The sequence below is a fragment of the Gossypium hirsutum genome, chromosome A09, assembly GCF_007990345.1.
Source record: "Gossypium hirsutum isolate 1008001.06 chromosome A09, Gossypium_hirsutum_v2.1, whole genome shotgun sequence".
In the NCBI taxonomy this organism is placed as follows: Eukaryota; Viridiplantae; Streptophyta; class Magnoliopsida; order Malvales; family Malvaceae; genus Gossypium; species Gossypium hirsutum.
This window is the reverse complement of record NC_053432.1, coordinates 40,254,762-40,269,942: the sequence shown is the minus strand read 5'-3', so window position 1 is coordinate 40,269,942 and position 15,181 is coordinate 40,254,762. Positions and strand designations below refer to the sequence as shown.

The 15,181-nt window shown below is 36.5% G+C and overlaps 1 non-coding gene across 1 annotated transcript; it reads left to right on the top strand.

Moving 5' to 3' along the window:
- The first annotated feature begins 8,317 nt into the window (after positions 1–8,317).
- LOC121207435 (small nucleolar RNA R71) lies at positions 8,318–8,424 on the top strand. Its single transcript, XR_005902526.1, has one exon. It is a non-coding gene; the product is annotated as a small nucleolar RNA R71 (small nucleolar RNA).
- The last annotated feature ends 6,757 nt before the right edge of the window (positions 8,425–15,181 follow it).

Here is a 15,181-nt window from a genome sequence, read left to right as displayed (position 1 = left end):
GCTATGAATTCCATTATTGTGAATGATGCTACATACTAAAAAAGTCATACACCCAATGTACCAACTTTCGGTTCCTTACCTATTCGAACTCATGCTTTTACATAAATCAAAGTGTACAAGTCATGCATATATAGTTAGTCATCCACTCAAGATTTAGGTATGTCACACATCACAAGTGAATAAATCCATAAATGAATCTAGGATATATTCTTCTCAAATCCAGTCTGAAGTACTATTTGTCCAGTCAATCACATCATGTGTCTATCTTCTGGAACTCATCAGTTCTAATGCCCAAGACAAAGCATCTCCTCAATTGGACTTGATAGTCAACATATTAGTCTTTTAACCGGTTTGCACATTTTCAATTAGACTAAGGACATGTTTAGATTCGTCTACTAATATAAGTTTTCTTTCTGTATTACGATCTGACTATGTAATACCGCTTAGTATTAGTTTAAATGTTAGACAACCAATAAGCAACATTTACTTCCATTTTGCTTTGCATGCAAAAACCATAAGAGGAAAATCATACAAAGTATATAAATGTAATTAATTAATTTGTTTTATTAACCAATCTATTTGAAAAAAATACAAGTTTACAAATGCATATACTACACTTAGGGTACCATATCCAACAGTCTCCCACTTGCTCTATGATGTGTGCGTGATAAGTTTTATACTTATGATTAATCGTACTTGAAAACTAACTATTATCACAATGAAGGCAAGCGCACCTATCGAACAGTAGTATAGTTTATAGCAAGACCGAAATGTCAAACACACAAGAACTAAAAGTACTAGTATTACCTTTCTTTTTATTATCTAGCCTAAAAATAAGGGGATTTACTTTATCTAAACTAATTAACTAAAGTAAGAATTCACAGGAAAAAAATTAGGGAAATAATTTTGGGAAAACTGATTGATTTGGACAATACCCAAGGAAAAATCCACCTAGACTTCACTTGTTACTTGACTCTGAACCAGACAATTTATTCATTTGACTCGATTCGTAGAAATCCCTAAGTTATATTATTATCTCTCTCGAGACTAACAACGTCTAACCCTAGGTTGATTAATTGAAATCTCTTTCTAATTAAAACCTTTAGTGTTGCATTAACTCGATCTATGGATTCCCTTATTAGGTTTGTCCCTAATCCGGCAGATTTATGTCGCCCTATGTCTAGGGTGCAATCAACTCCGCTTAATTATGCTAGATCTACTCTTAGACAGGGACTTTTGCTCCTCTAAATAAGCACATCAAAACTTGAATCAATATCTTGAAATATTAAAACAAGAATTAAGAACACATAATTAAGAACAAATCAAGTATTTATCATATAATTTAGAAAATAATAACAAGATCCGTCTTAGGTTTCATTCCCCTTAGGTATTTAGGGGACTTAATTCATAAGTGTAAAAGGAAACATCTTAGAAGAATAATAATAAAACATAAAGAAAACCCAAAAACCCCTGAAGAAAATTGAAGGGAGATCTTCAGTCTTGAAGGAGAATCCGGCTTCTGAGATGGATCAATCGGCTTTCTTCGAGTAATTCCTTGTCTCCTACTTCGTGTGTCTTTTCTAGGTACCTCGTGGGGTGTTTATATAGGTTTTTTAATGCTTCAAAACCCTTAAGAGTGGCCTTTTCTGAATAGGACTAGACTTTGGCTCGACAGGGACACACCCGTGTGACACGCCTGTGTGAGGTGGCTTAGGCTGTGTTACAATTTGTAGCTTGTGAACTACCCGTGTGAGGAAGTCCAGGCCGTGTTGATTTCCCATGTTGACCCATTTTCTCTGTATTTGGCCCATTTCCCCCTCTTTTTACTCTCCTATGCTCTTCTAAGTATAAAACATGAAATTAACGGATTAGGAGCATCGAAGTCCACAAATCTAATGATAATTCATCCAAAAATATGCTAAGCATGGGATAAAAATATGTATAAATTACGATTTATCAAATACCCTCACACTTAAGTGCTTGCTTGTCCTCAAGCAAAATCCTCAAATCACAATCAAAATAAATCTTCTCAACTTATAATTCTCATCAATAGTATCTTAAAATAATTCATAAGTAATCATACATTGAAAATTCAACTAGAAGAACATCAAAGTTTCAAACATTCCAAGTTGAGCATTTTATTACAAAAACATAGGTGTCTCCCCTCATCTAAGTAATCACCTTTGATTCAAAATATCACAGAGTTTCACATCCTTACTAAAGATTCACTCAAATCACTCGAGGTGTTTAAGGACAAGAAATTTAGCACTCAACAGTCAATTGAAAAGTTATTACCATAGGCTTGCGTGAAAATCAAGTCTCCACCACTATATATTGAGAAGATACATCAATCAAAAGGTCTTTAGAGGGTTGAACGTGGCTTTGGTTAGGGGGTGTGGTCACAAGCTGAAAGAAAAGGTTATAATCAAGATTGAATTGAAAAATTACCTAACTAGAAAAGTACTAAAACTGACAAATTACATTCCTAATTAGAAGATCCTAGAATTGAGCTTTTCTTCATGGAATATAGAATTAAATAATTAAGCTCAAAAACAAAAAATTACTACTAATATGTATGTATGTATGTATATATATATTTTAAGAACAAATCAAAATAACATAGAATTTTCCAACTATCAAAAATAAAACATAGCTAAGCAATTTATTCAAATCAAATCTCGACAAAAATAGGGATCAAATGAGGGGATTTCAACAATAATGGGTTATGGGTTAATATTGAGTGTAAATCAACGAATGGCCTGTTAGGCTTAAGGGGGGGTCACTAAGGTTTAATTATAAGGGTAGACTTTTATGGAGTGAGTGGGTTAAACCTAAGTGTCTTTATCATCTCGACATATCAAATCAATGGTGTGGTCTTGACATGCATAATCGAAGCAAGTTCTAGAATAACAAATCAATATTGACGCACTCATAGCAACAATAAAAGTGAGCATGAAAAAAATAATATATGCTCTAAAGGCTCAAGATCTCACAAAAATTATGGTTTTTTGATGTTAAACTTGTGAATTTCAACTCAAGATAATACTTAAACTTGGGGAAACAACCTAAAAAATTTTAATTCTCAAAAATCAACTTATCATGCTTGATTCTCTAACTCCTTAAAGTTTAAACAATCAATGCATAAATGCCTATGTTTTAATTCAAGACATATCAATAAAAATCATAAATTAATCAAAATTCATTCTAATAGTGATATGAGCGAGTTACGTGAGAATAAGACAAAATTCAGGGATTTTTCTGATAATGATATAAATAACCCCCCACACTTAAGATGTACATTGTCCTCAATGTACAAAGATAGATTTACTGAAAAATATAGATATAAAATCATAAGATAGGAAGAGAAGTGAAACTTCCTGAATGTTAAATGGATTCCTTGAATTGGAGTTATGGAAGGTAATCGGCCAAGGCAAGGATGAGATTGGAGGAGGATACTCCGGGGGTGGTAGAGGTTGGGTTCCACAAGTGCTGCACCAAAAGAATATTATAACTAGTGGTAGCTATGGTTGTGGTCGAGCAGGGCATGACAGTCATGGAGGACCTTTTTAGTGGAGCTACAAATTCCTAAGTAATAGTGAGCTTTGGAGCTCTTTATAACTGTGATAGAATCAATAATTCTTTAGGAAGTATAAAGTAGCATTATTACTCGTAAAGAAATGGCCGAAAATATAAATTGTTCAAAATAAACTATAAAACCTAAGGATGAAATAAAAATAAAATTAAAGATAAATAGAATAAAAAGTAGTTTTAAAAAGATAAAAGTAAAAACATAAAGATAATAAATAAAAATCTTCAAAATCTTCATCGCCAAATGGTTCGCGAGGTGGGGGTGGTAATGAGATGTGAAGGCATTGACAAGTTTGATGTAAGGTTGCCTCAATGTGATCAAATCGCTAAAAACATTGCTGCTTGAATCGAGTGAGGCACTTAGAGATGTCAGAGAGTGAAGCCGCCGCATGAATTGGAAGATAAAGATGTGGTGGCTGAGAGGGTGGATCCTCGTGAGGTGGAGGGACATCATCAGTAATATCCTCTAGGTCCTCCTGCTCGACTGACTGGATGAGGCGGTACTGGGGTGGACCAAATCCACATTGTCACTTGATCATCCTCATTTGGAGCATACTCGAGATGCCCTGTGGGGACATCTGACCAATGAGGGTGAGGGAGGATGCTTGCGCCGCCGTGTTGAGGAGACCGAAGTACCACGCCAGGCAAGTCACATAAGGGCCGATATAAATAACTCCCTTCCTATGTCGCTCTGTCTGATGGCGAATGGCAAGGGCGATGAAATAAGCGAGGTCGAATACATGCCCATGCACCATGCTCCATGAAAAATAGGCGCCGTTAGTGTTGATGACGCCGGTGCTCTCTCACCGTCCTGTTAGGGTATGGGCTAGGATGGCGTGTAAGTATCTCAGGGATGGTGTGAGAGCTGATGCCTTGGAGCGGCTAGGATCATAAGTGGCCGAAGTAGGAATGAGGGTCTTCCAACAGTTTGAAGGAGAGTAGTGGATGTGGCGATGGAGGCTATCGAAGTCGTCGTCATCCATGTACTCCTCCGTGTATAGTCCTAATGCGACTCTGAATTCAGGCACACTCAACTGGCGAACTAAACCGTCAAGACAGAACTGGACTGTTCCAGGATCATCGAACTTTGTCATAACAACTTGAAGATAGAAGGTCAAACAGAGTTCGAGTGTAAGCTCGAGGTACGTCGGCTCGATGATATCGAAGAAGAGTCCCAACGGGTCAGTAGTCAGGAGAGCCTGGACTGTGTTAGCAAGTTGGATCTACTCTATGGCAGTCCAATTAATGCAACGGCCCACACCTAGGGATCGGGTTTGTAGTATCTGGAATAGTTCCTCCTAGGGTCCCAGTAGAAATTGGAGGAATGGGTGCCTGATTTCGGTGGTAGGACCCAGGAGGATGCTACTCCTTTTCGCTACTTCGATGCTGGGACGACAGTCTTCTTGCCTCTAGTGTTTGTCATAGTGTGCTTGAAAGTTAAAATATTTCAATATCAGTAAACTAAAAACAAGCACAACATTAAGCAAACATATTGAGAATGTTATAAATAAATCGTGTAACTTTTATTTCGGTATGCCCTATGCTCATAACTAAGTGTATACCAAACTAAATGAAACCATCCAATGCACTTAATGGTGAAGAATAAGAAAGAAAATCTTAACATAATTAACTACTAACCAAACTAAAAACCATCAGAAGAACCTATTATTTAGGACAATAAATGAAATAAAAAATTAGAATAAAAATCAAGCTATTCTACACTTGTTGTTAGAATGAGTGTAATAACAATAGACATAAATAAGAAAGACTACTAATAATAAAACTAAGGTTAAAAGAATAATAATCAAAAGTAAAAGAATAAAAAAATAGAGTAAACTAGAGAATAAAGAAGTTAAAGAACATGGGAACCGACGGTTTGTGGTGGTCGGAGGGCTGGTTGGCAATACGAGCGTTGGTTGTGCGAGGGTGATGTGGGTCAGCCACGGGCGTGGGTAGTGAGGCCGTGGGGCACACAAGGGAGAGAAGAGAGGGGAGGGGAAAGAGATATGGGAGAAAATGGAAAAGAAAAGGGAGCTAGGTGTGGCCGGTCGGTGGAGGGGGAAAGAGATTTTGACGGCTAGGGTTAGGGTATTTGGGGAAGAGGGTGATGAAAAGTGGGGGTTTATATAGATATTGGGGTACATAACAGTGGGGCACCCCCGTGTGCCCTTATTTTAGCCCGTGTGTTTCATGATTTTCAAATTTGGGCGTGTCTGAGATTCGACCCACGCCCGTATTCTTTGGGCGTGTTGGTGCACACAGCCGTGTCCTACTTCATTCGCTTCTCCCACGCCCGTGTATATGTGCACACGCTCGTGTTATTTTGACAGGTTCAACCATGGGTGGTGGGCACGGGTGTGTCGCACGCCCGTGTTAATTTCTTAGTTTCTACCACGGCTTATAGACACGGACGTGTCACACGTCCGTGTTGATTTGGCAGAATTGCCCACGGCTATGTCGCACGGTCGTGGCAACGTATCGAATCCCATGTTTTGGGAAAATTTTACTTTGTTCTCACATGCCGTATCACACAGCCGTGTCTCCGCCCGTGGTATGAGCACGGCCTAAGGCACGCCCGTGTGCCTAGTCGTGTGGATTTGGAAAACCTGTGTTCAAGGACTCAGTTAATGATTTAGATGTTAAAAAAAACTAAAATTTTTAAAGAAATCAACATTGTTAGTGCTCGGGTTACCTCCCGAGAAGCACTATTTATAGTCAAAGCTCGACTTACCTCAATTTTTGTGTGATTACGGTAGATTGAGGAGTTTAATCTACTATCAATTTTATCAAAATAAGGTCTAAGTCGAGTATTACTTACCTTAAAAGTTTCGAATACAGTATGTGTTACCTCGACTGTACCATGTGGAAAGATGTTCATTACTGTGAAGGGGTCGCTTTGTCCGTATTGTGCTCTAAAGTAGCAATTTGGAGGTCATTTTCAGATATAAATACTTTGTCCCCAACTTTAGTTTGCTTTGTTTTATCCCTATGTTCATTATGGTGTCGCTTCGATTTTTCGTGTGCTTTTGGTTTCTCCTTGACAGGTGTTCACCATTCATCTAGCTCATCGACCTAAAATCTTCGTTTTTCATAGATGAGTCTTTTGTTGTTACTTGAACATGGTTCATGTATGCTCTTTGAACGTGTTTCCTGCAAAGAAGGTTGCACCATATGATTAGTATTAGTAGCATGATTTATACAACCACCCTCAATATTTGATGTGTTACTCAAATTATGAGCTTGAGGAGTGATTATTTCATTACCCACACGAAGTGTGAGTTCACCTGTACCAACATCAATAATGGTTCTAGCAGTTGCTAAAAAAGGTCGTCCTAAAATCAAAGGTATGTTACTATCCTCTTCCATATCTAGAACAACAAAATCTACTGGGTATATGAATTCATCAGTTTTAACAAGAACATCTTCAATGATACCCCTAGGAAATCTAATAGTTTTATCAGCCAATTGAGTGCTCATCCTAGTTTGTTTGGGTTCCCCAAGACCTAGCTGTTTAAACATTTTATAAGGCATAACATTAATGCTCGCCCCTAAATCAACCAATGCATTATTCATGTACAAACTACCAATTAAACAAGGAATTGTAAAACTCCCTAGATCTTTCAACTTGTTGGGTAGCTTATTCTGTAGAACGGTTGACCAAACTACGTTCAACTCTACATGCGACGCCTCATCCAACTTCCGTTTATTTGCTAAAATCTCCTTTAAAAATTTAACTACGTTTGGCATTTGCGAAAGAGCTTTAATAAACGGTAAGTTAATATGTAATTTCTTTAATAATTTAAGGAATTTACCAAATTATTCATTCGTATGGTCTTTCCTTGTCGCAATGGGATATGGTAGGCAAGGTTTGTACTCTTTACTCACCATTTTTCGCTTATTGTGGTCCACCTCACCTTTACCTTTACTTACCACACTTCATTGCCTCGGTTCTGGTTCAGGTTCAACTAACCCTTCTTCATCTTGAACGGTAATCGCATTAAGCTATTCCCTTGGGTTAGATTTAGTATTACTCAGCAAGCTACCTTGTGGTCATTCAGAAATCAGTTTGGCAAGCTGGCCTATCTGATCTTCGAGCCCTTGGATCAAAGCTTGCTGATTCTTAAGTGCAATTTCAGTATTCTAAAAACAAGTTTTTGACACTGAGATGAACTTGTTAGCATCTCCTCAAGGTTCGACTTCTTTTCCTGCTGGTAAGGTGGTTTCTAAAAACATGGGGGATATTGTGGCCTTTGATTTCCCTGGCCACCCCATGAGAAGTTGGGATGGTTCCTCCAACCTACATTATAAGTGTTACTGTATGGGTTATTTTGAGATCTAGAATTATTATTACCCATATATTAAGCTTATTCCTCCTCGGTGCTAGGGTTGAATGATTGATATTTTGTGTGTACTACTCCTCCATTTGAATCGCACCTCATCACTGGATGTACCTGAGTAGAACCATACAAACCGTCAATCTTTTTATTTAACAGTTCTACCTGGTTAGATAGCATAGTAATCGCGTCGAGGTTGAAAAACATCGGCTGCTTTTGTTGGCTTTGTTCTCATGATTTGCAACTGATAGTTATTCAGTGACATCTCTTCAATAAATTCATGAGCCTCTTCAGGTGTTTTTTTGTTTAAAGTACCACCGGCGGCTGCGTCGATAAGTTGCCTTGTTGAGGGGTTCACACCGTTGTAAAAGGTCTGAACCTGCAACCATAGAGGTAACCCATTGTGAGGGCACCTTCGTAATAGGTCCTTGTATCTCTCTCATGCATCATAGAGTGTTTCTAGATCCATCTGCACAAAAAAAGAGATATCATTCCTCAACTTAGCCATTTTAGCAGGCGAAAAATATTTAAGTAAGAATTTTTCGGTCATTTGTTCCCAAGTAGTGATTGACCCTCGTGGTAACGAGTTTAACCACTGTTTAGCTGTGTTTCTCATTGAAAAGGGAAACAACCGAAGGTGAATGACATCGTCAGAAATGCCATTAATCTTAGAAGTGTCACAAAACTACTGAAAATTTTCCAAATGAGTGTTTGGATCCTCGTCCTGCAAACCATCAAACTGAACAAACTGTTGTATCATTTGAATTGTGTTAGGTTTCAGTTCAAAATTATTTGCAGCAATAGCAGGTCTAACTATACTCGATTCGGCTCCTGTTAAAGTAGGTTTAGCATAATCATACATAGTACGTGGAGTACAATTCTGATTTATTGGATCTGCAGCAACCATAGGAGGAAGCTGATTATTCTGATTATCAGCCATCTCATCGGTTGTATTATGGATATCTTCCTCTTGTCCTTCCTCTATGTTTCTTAGGTTTCGCCTTATTTCTCTTCGGTTTCTGTGAGCTATGCTTTCAATCTTACTGTCAAAAAGTAATGGTCCTGACGGGTTTCTTCTAGTCATAAACTATAAAAACCTGTCAGAAGAAAACAAAAGAAAATTTAGTAAAATTAATAAAACTAAAATAAAATTTAAATTGCAATAAAATAAATGGCTAAAGTAATAAAAATTAAGCGTTCCTAATATTTTAGTTCCCTAGCAACGACACCAAAAACTTGATGTGTGTGTGATAAGTTTTATATTTATGATTGATCGTACTTGAGAACTAACTATTATCACGATGAAGGCAACATCACCTATCGAACAGTAGTATAGTTTATAACAAGACCGGAATGTCGAACTCACAGGGACTAAAAGTACTAGTATTAACTTTCTTTTTATTATCTAGCCTAAAAATAAGGGGATTTACTTTATCTAAACTAATTAACTAAACTAAGAATGCACAAGAAAAAAATTGGGGAAATACTTTTGGAAAAACTGATTGATTTGGACAATACCTAAGGAAAAATCCACCTAGACTTCACTTGTTACTTGACTTTGAACCAGACAATTTATTCACTTGACTCGATCCGTAGAAATCCCTAAGTTATATTATTATCTCTCTCGAGACTAACAACGTCTAACCCTAGGTTGATTAATTGAAATCTCTTTCTAATTAAAACCCCTAGTGTTGCATTAACTCGATCTATGGATTCCCTTATTAGGTTTGACCCTAATTCGGCAGATTTATGTCGCCTTATGTCTAGAGGTGCAATCAACTTCGCTTACTTATGCTAGATCTACTCTTAGACAGGGACTTTTTCTCCTCTGAATAAGCACATCAAAACTTGAATCAATATCCTGGAATATTAAAAAAAGAATTAAGAACACATAATTAAAAATAAATCAAGTATTTATCATATAATTCAAAAAATAATAACAAGATCCGTCTTAGGTTTCATTCCCCTTAGGTATTTAGGGGACTTCATTCACAAGTGTAAAAGGAAACATCTTAGAAGAAAAATAATAACAAAACATAAAGAAAACCCAAAAACCCCTGAAGAAAATTGAAGGGAGATCTTCAATCTTGAAGGAGAATTCGACTTCTGAGATGGATCAATCGACTTTCTTCGAGTAATTCCTTACCTCCTACTCTGTGTGTATTTTCTAGGTACCTCGTGGGGTGTTTATGTAGGCTTTTTAATGCTTCAAAACCCTCAAGAGTGGCCTTTTCCGAATAAGACTAGACTTTGGCTCGACAGGGACACGCCCGTGTAAGGTGGCTTAGGTCGTGTTGCAATCTATTAAATAGACACGGGCGTGTAAACTACCCGTGTAAGGAAGTCCAGGCCATGTTGATTTCCCATGTTGACCCATTTTCTCCGTTTTTGGCCCATTTCTTGCTCTTTTTACTCTCCTATGCTCTCTTAAGTATAAAACATGAAATTAGAGGATTAGGAGCATCGAATTCCACAAATCTAATGATAATTCATCCAAAAATATGCTAAGCATGGGATAAAAATATGTATAAATTATGACTTATCACCCTAGTGAAATAGATGAGTCATGTTATGCATTTCCATACTTTCCACATGTTTCTCAAAACTCCTAGATAGTAGAGCCTTGGTAAACAAGTCCAAAAGGTTATCCTCAGATACAACCTTGACCACATCTACAATTCCATCTACAATTGCCTCCTTTTTGATCTAATACTTCATATTAATATGTTTTTTCCTCTTATGGTTTATCGTCTCCTTCGTATTAGTTATTGTTGCACTATTGTCGCAATACAGTGTGATAGCTTTTCCCATACTAGGAATGAATTCAAGATTCATCAAGAGCTTTTGAAACCATATTGCTTTTTTGGTAGCTTTAAAAGCAGGCATATATTCACCCTCATAGTGGATTCAAGAGTACAACTCTGCTTTACACTTCTATACACAATAGACCCACCACCTAAACAAAAACACAGCCTAATGTTAATTTTCTCAAATCCTGACACATTTTAAGTCAGAATCAATATATATGATAGGAGTAAGATTTCCTTCGGAATACACAAGCATATAATCCCTTGTCCTGCATAAATACTTGATATCAACTTACCAATCCAACTGCAAAATAGATATCTGGGGGCATGCGTAACATAACATACATGAGACTTCCTATCGCCAAAGCATAAGGAACCTTTCTCATGTTCTCTCATTCTTCCACTATCTTAGGACAATTCTCTAAAGAGAGATGAAATCCTGATTCAAAGGGTTTATTTCCCTTCTTCGATCGGTCATTGTATAACGCTCTAATATCTTGTCTATGTATGAGCCTGAGATAGTGCTATAAATTTGTTCTTTCAATCCCTTAAGATTCGAATGTTTAGAAAAAATTAGCTTCTCCCAAGTACTTAATGCTAAACTATTGGGTTAACCACAGTTTAACTAATGACAATGTCCCTACATCATTCCCAATTAGTAGAATGTTATCGACATATAGAACAAAAAAGACCACCTTTTCATCCCCTAAATGTTTATAAACACAAGGTTCATCTACGTTTTGCTTGGATCCAAAAGTCTCAATTGCTTGATCAAATATTTGATTCCAGGAGTGGGATGCTTGTTCAAGTCCATATATGGATCTAAGTAGTTTTCAAACTTTATGCTCATTTCCTTTAGCTATATATTCATTGGGTTGCATCATATATATGCTTTATTCAAGATAGTTGTTCAAGAATGTAGTCTTGACGTCCATTTGCTAGATCTTGTAATTGAGAGACACCACAATGGATAAGAGTATGTGGATTGACTTGACCATGGAAATCAGAGAGAAGGTTTTTTCGTAACCTATACCCTCTTTCCGAGTATACAAGTTTGGCCTTATAAGTTTCCACTTTTTCATCTGCATTTCTTTTCCTCTAGTAGATCAACTTACACCATGTAGGTTTTATCCCTTCTAGTAAGTCTACAAGTTCCCACACTGAGTTGGAGTCCATAGAATCCAGTTCAACTTTCATAGCTATTTCCCAGAGCTTGGAATCAATGCTCTACATCGCTTCATCATACGTGAGTGGGTCATCATCTTCCTGTTCGGCAGACTTAGTGTTAAAAACACTTCCACCAGATTGGAAGAACTCAGGCTTGTGAGAGACCCTCCCATTACGACGAAGCACCCTATGCTACTGATCATTTGTAGGTCTACTATTAATGTTCGTTTTGGAATCATTTTTATAGGGTTTTGTATATTTCCTGAAAGTTCCTTGAGTACTTCTTTACTCTGAGGTTTAAAGTCATTCATATAACTTCCTTCATGAGAAGTAACATGAGCTAACACTATTATTGTTTGCTTTTTTTGGTTATAAAACAAATCACCCTTTGTTCCCTTTGGACATCTTATAAACATGCACAATTCTATCCGTGAGTCCAACTTCCTTGCATCTTTTTTCCAATATGTGAGTTGGGCATCCCAAAATCCTTAAATGCTTTAGATTTAGCTTCTTATTACGTCACAATTCGTATAGAACTTTTGATGCTGCCTCAGTTGGCACATCATTCTGAATATAGTAAGCCATCTGTACTGCATATCCCCAAAAAGAGATTGAACTTAACAACGAATGTTCCATGTTTAACAATGTTCAATTCCTTCTCTCTTTCATGTCATTCTATTACGGAGTGCCCAACATGGTCAACTGGGATAACATTCTCTATGAGGTACCCTAAAAACTCATAAGATAAATATTCCCCACCTTGATTAGACTGAAGTGTCTCTATGGGTAAACCTAATTGTTTCTCCACTTTCACATGAAACTCTTTGAATTTATCAAAGGTTTCACTCTTGTGGTGCATCAGGTATACATACCTATATATGGAATAATAATCAATGAAGATTACATAATACTCGTAACCACCTCTTGCACTAATGCTTATAGGGCCACATATGTTAGTCTGCGAAGTTCTAAGAGTTTAATGACCCTCGTTCCTTTTGCATTAAAAGATTGCTTGGTCATCTTATCTTCCAATCAAGATTTACATTATGGAATATCAATTTCTTTAAGTGAACTTAAGATGCTTTCTTTCACAAGTTTGGTGATTATTTATTGGTTAATATGACCAAGTCTCAAATGCCAAAGGTACGCCTCATTAGAGTGAGAAGTTTTAAGTTTCTTATTCAATATTTCAGTCTCAAGCAGTGCATACATCTTTGTTTTGACAAAATAAAGATGATTTGACATCCATCTATTATAGATAAGATTGCGATTTCTAAATATTGCAATTACATTATCAAAAGTCACGGTCAAGCCATCTTTATATAAACATGCAACGTAAATTAAGTTTCTTTTGAAACTTGTTACATAGAAAATGTCTTTTAAAATAATTTTCCTAAAATTATCAAAATAAAGATGAAAATCTCCCACTACTTTAGTTGCCACAGTCGTTTCGTTTTTGGTCTATAACAATAAGCTATTATCTCTAAGATCTTTCATCTCTTCAAACCCCTACAAAGAAGGACATACATGATTAGTGGCTCTCGAATCAATGACACAGTGGTCCATTGAGTCTTCCACTAAACATTTTTTTTTATAATCAAGAGTTTCATACCTTTTCTTTTGGTAGTTAGGTTTTTTTCCACTTTTTATAGTTTTTCTTGAAGTGCCCTTTCTTGTTGCACCAAAAATATTTAGACTTAAGTCTTTAGGTTTTCTAGGTCTCTTGCTTTCCACTTATGGTGACCTAGAGACCTTAGCCTTACCTTTCTTAACATGCTTTCCCTTCCCTCTTGAGGAAGAAGTGACAGCTATATTTGCTTCTACTCTTCAGACTGACTGACTAACTACTATTCAACATCAACTCATAGGATTGTAATCCTTCATGAGTTGGGTAAGCATCAGATTTTTGTTACTAAGATTATATGTGGCCCGAAAGCCAGGAAAGTCCTTGAACAAGCTCTTGAAAACCATCTCAATTTGGGTGTTATGGTCCAAATTGGCCTAATTATCTGTGACCTTAGTAAAGTATCCCATAAGAGTTATCATATTGTATTTGATCGGAGTACCGAGCTTTTGTTGGGCATTTATTAAGCTAGTTATAATGTACTGTCGAGCCAAGACATTTTAGCCTTGAAACATGTCTTCTAGCTTATCCAGAATCACTTTGGCAGTCTTACACCTTTTCAGTTGCTTATATAGGGTGCTGGTCATGCTTGCTAGCATAAAGTAACCAGTTATTTCATCATACTACTCCCAACAGTTTCTAGCCTTAGCTTAAGTGGTCGGAGGACACTTATTATCAAAAACTGATTTAAGTTTCTCATAGCTCAGGGCAGTTATCAAGTTCCTTTTTCCATTCCTTATAGTTATTTTCGTTCAGTTTATTTTTTAGTAAGTATGTTCAATAAGTGAGCTGGTATAATTTTTGAATTAAAAATAAAATGTTCATATATTAATATCTTTGCATGAAGCAAATGTTTGAAAATGTTTTGCAACATTGCGATATGCATTAGGATGATGCATGCATCTTATATTAAACCTTAAAAACATTTGTAGTCATTGCAAAGATAATTCTTACACCCATTGAATTAAGTCATCCTGGGGGTGATCATGATCAACTAGTAAGAACATGGATTTCCATCCAATTAGTACATAAACCTAATTCTTTAAGCATTCACACATGCTAATAATAATGTAACATTTAACCATCATTCTAACTTAAGTAGAGATCTATGGGGAGTTACTTAACTAGAAGATCTTGAGTGTATAACTATCAACTCAATATCTATCACATCATGCACCACAAATAAGTAATCGTGGGACAATTTCACCGTGTAGCATACTGTGACTAGTTGTCCTCTTTGAAGATAGAACTTCTTGAAATATCGTATGATAGAACCTACCATGAAGGTCGGTCCAACTATTATATGATCACAAGAGAGTTTAATTACTTTCAGGAAATCTTCTTAACCAGATCTACATGACAACCCTATTGTGGGGTAGTTTAATTGTCATGCCATCAAAAGAGACCATTGATGGAGGTCGTAGGTCTTATTCAGGGACCTTCTCCCACTCAGTATTTTTAAAACATGTAAGGGTTTTTAATGTCCAATTTCAATTAAGAATTATCAATATATGCATGACAAGTACATGTGGCATTCTCCATAATCTCGTACCACAAATTACTTCAAGTGTGGGCTCGAACAAAATGAATTGAAATAGAAAATAGAAATAATTTTCTTTTCTTTTTGGGTGAAAACGAAAATTGTCTCTTCAAAATAAAAA